This window comes from Limulus polyphemus, unplaced genomic scaffold (assembly GCF_000517525.1).
Source record: "Limulus polyphemus unplaced genomic scaffold, Limulus_polyphemus-2.1.2 Scaffold5094, whole genome shotgun sequence".
NCBI classification, from domain to species: Eukaryota; Metazoa; Arthropoda; class Merostomata; order Xiphosura; family Limulidae; genus Limulus; species Limulus polyphemus.
In genome coordinates, this window is record NW_013670704.1 from 20,242 (window position 1) to 25,262 (window position 5,021).

Consider the following 5,021-nt stretch of genomic DNA (forward strand, 5'->3'; position numbering starts at 1 on the left):
TGACAGGCCATTTCTAATTATGTTAATTTAGCCCTCAACTTACCAGTGTGGTTCACATGTAGCATGACATCAAGTTGATTTCTTTTTTTATTTGTTTGTTACAACACCTAGTGTAAAGAACTGAACAAAAAACTGGTAAACACTCATTTTCTTGTAAGGTTCAAAGATATCCAAGCAGTAGTTAGGAGAATTAGTTGCAATAATGATGGTATTTTTAATACATTTTTTGTAATTCATATGTTATTAGGACTCTGTAACTAATAAAGACAAGGATCCACAAATAACTTGATGTATAAGTTAAAGTTTTAAGAAAAAAAACAGTTTAACTAAAGAATTATATAATCTCTAAATAACATAATCAGGTGTCAATTAATTATGTTACTGGTCATGATCTATGCTTAAAAGTCAAATAAAATACTTTAAAGTACTCAATTATGGCTGAAATTAAACACCTTCCATTAATTTCACAAGTCAGCAAGATGTTTTAGAACACACATTTAATACAGATGAAGTGAATGATAAAAATTATCTTGGCATAGTGGAGGATAAGTCACTGAAGCTATAATGGCAGTCCTCAATTGCTATTAGTAAAGTCATTAAAATTTTAAAGTGTATTTAGAGACAAATGGATTATATGTTAGAAGAGGCAATTATCTCTGTATAAATCCCTAGTCTGGCCTTATTTGGAATAATGTGTACACCTGTGGTCATCTTATCTAAGAAAAGGTATAGACTTATTACAAATAGTCCAGAGAAGAGCTACTAGAAAAATTCTGTGTAGAGAAGAGCCATTATATAGGAATAGGTTAAGATCTCTCAACTTACTTTCTCTTGAAAAAAGAAGGTTAAGAATGTTATCTTATTGAAGTTTGCAAGATCATTGGGAGAATCAATAAGATAAAGGCCTCTGATTTCCTTGTATTCTAAAGATACAAGTTCAAGTTTTGGAAAAGACAGACTACTCTCCAGTTCAGATACTTTTTATTTTTCTAACAGCACAATTGGCTTATGGAGTAGGAGAAAGTTATCACTTTGCAATATTTCAAAAGTGGATTAATAATTTCCTAAAAAATGGAGGATGGGTTTTAATTTTGACTTTCCTCAACATTGGGACAAATTTGAAGAACCAAATGGTCTCTCCTTGTCTGTATTTTGTGTTAACTAAAACTACAAAGCCTTGTTAAGCCTACATTGATTCAGTTCTCAGAACTTGCAGTCAGATGTGTGATTATTAAAACAGATGCAAGCCAGCAACAATACTCAGTAGCATGCAACTTTATATAGTTCAGGTATATTTTACTTTTTAGTAATGTTATTCATGGCAATTCTGCAACCACATTCCAGTGTCAGAATACTTACTCTATAAATCTTAAAATTTAAATACGTTGGTAACAAATTAAATAATCATTCTTTAATTCTGTTTTTCTTTTATACATTCATAATATTATTAATATTACTTATATTAAAAATTATAACTGGTACTTGCTTACGCAGTTTAGTTTTTAAAACTAGTAAACGCTAAAATTTCATATATACATACGGATAAAGGAAAAAAAAAGATAGCGATATTAGTAATAGCAAGCCCTACCATCATTACATATATACGACAATAACTTGGCTTTTAGTTTTTAAATCATGATGTTACGCTATTATATTATAACTTATACATTATAGTATTAATCATAATCACAGCACACGAATATATTCACGTTTACTGTGTTTAGTGGTCCACAAAACTAAAAGTTTTGTTTCCTGTCATTTGTCAAAAGATAAAGCAGTGTTCGTGTTTATTTTATTAAAATAGTCTTACCTTTACTTTAACTGTAAGTTTAGTCGTGCTCGAAACTGTTTCCTGAGTAAATATTCACAATACAAGACGTGTCAAATTTAGTATTATTATCAATACTCTCATAATTGTGCAAAACCCACACCTCTAAATGTTGTTTTTGAATTGACTGCCCTCTTCTGACTGTAGAACTACTGCAAATTTTTTATACTTTTTATTTATATTTAAATATCTTTCTTTTTTTTTTTACTTATGATGCATGCTGGTTCAACAAGTACAAAAATTTTCACGCTATTGGTTCCAATATTAATTTATTTTAAAACTATTCAATGCACAATCTCGGATGTCTAAATAAAGAGAGTAAAGAATATTTATACTACATGTGTAAATTATTAACTGTACATGGCCTTAATGGTTAACGTACCTGGACTGCGAATCTCAGGATTCATGTTTCACATACTGTGAGTGAACTATAAGAGCGACGGTCACATCAAGCATACGATGTAACAATATGTAAATTTTTTAAAATTTATTAGCAGTGTTGTTGAAACCTCCTCAACCAAATGACCATTTCTACGTTACAAACCAATAAATTTCCTAGAATATTGTTTGTTTGTAGTTAAGCACAAAGCTACACAATGGGCTATCTGTGGTATGCCCACCATGAGTATAGAATTCCGGTTTCAAGCGTTGTAAGTCCGCAAACATACCACTGTATCATTGGGACTTTTCTGACACAGTATATTAATATATATATATATGTTACCTAAGTAATGAGTAAAATAGTCTCGAATTTCACTCTTACATAGCTAGATTATAATATATCTTTATTCAGATATATTCAGGTAAGTTTTCTAAATGTTTATGCAGCAATTTTACATGTTACATGCTATTTTACAGGTGTCAAAAGGTCTTAAAATGTACTTATCTTCTTATTCTGGTACAGCTGAATATACTAACTCCTGGAAATTTGTAACAGTATGACCCTGTGTTTCAACCTCCTAGGAAGGGACAAGCTCATCTCCACATTTGGTTCAGATACTTGTCAAATCGATATAAATTATGGGTTTTGTTCCCTATAAATGTTACGTGGAATAGTCGGTGGCAACTTCGAGTTTCAGCAGTAAATTAGAATCCTTTTTCTCTTGTCTGGTGTGGACATAAAAAAAACACTCCTATCAACCCCAACAGTCTGTTAAAAGTCAAAATATAAACTATAAGCACAGTTACTGTAAATCAAGAGGTCGTTTATTTGTTCACTTTTTTTTTTTTTTTGACTCGCTGTCTTTGTTCAATTTATTTCCTCATAACATTTCCGGAATCTGCGTTTTGCGGAATACCACAAACTAGTTAAAAAGTAATATTATAATGCTTATATACAAATCATTACGGTTTTAACAAAACTAAACGATTTTAATAAGCTTCTCTCCTACGTTTGTTGATGATATAAGCATTAATGTTTTGTAGTATACAGGCTGTGTTTGTGATACAAAAATGATGAACATAAGAAATAGGTTGATTTTTTTAACTGAACAGAAACCAACATAACTGTTCCTGTTTCGATTCATTCGTAAGGAAGGAAACATAGTGTTAAAATAAAGACGACTGATTAGACTAATAAACCATCTTCAGCGTGTTCTACAGAAAACAAATGACTAAAATATAACGATATATGTGTATACACATGTATATGTACAAAGATCGTTATACTAACACAATAACGAATTAGTAGAATAGAAGTTAAAACATTAAGCTTGTGAAAAATTAGATTGTTAGACGAACATAAATAACACAGGCCTGCGATGGTTTTATTGTCTTGAAATGTTTGCATGTTCTACATAATTCATGTACGCTGAATCCGAAAATGATATCCTTCTTTCTCCATCACGTACAGATTTTTCACAAAACGTCATATGTACTTTTACCTAAGTAAATAATTTTCATTGAAATCGGGGTCACTTTTTGTTATGCTTAAAATGTTGACAACTACTGGCTATAGATTTCTCTAGACCAATTGCGACGTTAGAGTCTTATTGATCGTTCTAGAATTCACAAGAAACATACCGCTGATATATAAACGGTTAATAGGCCGCAAGACGTGTCATTTCTGGATAGTATTTGTTTGTGCGTGCACGTTGACATTATTTATTTTATTTTCAATATTATTTATTTGTCGCTATGGCAACAAGATGTTGTGTAAATGACCCAAACATATTCTGTTATATTTGTGGTAACTTTGTTGTAAAGAAACAAAAGCAAAACATTACAGAATTCGTCAAAAAAGCGTATTACACGTATTTTGAAATAAAACTTGGCGCCAAGACAAATCATGGGCTACGCACAAAGCTTGCAATATTTGTGTCGAAGAGTTGAGACAATGGACTATAGGTAAGAAAAAGCCTTTGACTTTTGGTATTCCAATGGTCTGGCGTGAGCTTAGAAACTGCTGTTTTTCTCATGTAACATGCAAGACTACAACACTCCAAATAAAAAGGAAATTTCTTATCCGAACCTTCAATCTACTGTAAGACCTGTTGCTCATGGACCTGGTGTACCGGTACCTACTCCATCGGAGACTCTTGATACAGTTTCATCTGATTTTAAATCTGGTGTCAATAGAAATGATGATAGGGATTGTTATTAACCTGAAACGTCTGGTGAACCATAACCTTTTCACACAGGTGAGCCTAATGATTTGATGAGAGATTTGGGCCTTCCAAAGGATTCTTCAGAGATTTTGGGATTCATACTTCGAGCTAAGAACTTACTTTCTCCTGGGACATCATTTTACTGGTACAGAAATTGTGAGAAAGAGTATATATATATATATACCATAGTTTTCGCAAGAAAGTTCAGTGGTTTATTGCAACAATATTGCTGTATTAATACCAATGCTAGGAGCTGCAGTCTATAAACCAAGTGAGTGGCGATTGTTAATTGATTCCACCAAAAGAAGTCTAAAAGGTGTTCTCCTTCACGATGGTAACATATATGCATCTGTTCCTGTTGCCCATCCAGTTCACGTGAATGAAACGTACGAAAAATCTTGAACTTCTTCTTGATAAGGTCAAATATAAAGAACATGGTTGGCTACTTTGTGGAGACTTAAAAGTCCCTGTATGTTTTTGGGTCAACAAAGTTTCCATGTTTATTTTGTGTGAATGAGACAGTAGAGCACGAAATAAGCACTGGATAAAGAAGGAATGGTCATGCAGAGTCAGCCTGATATCAGGAT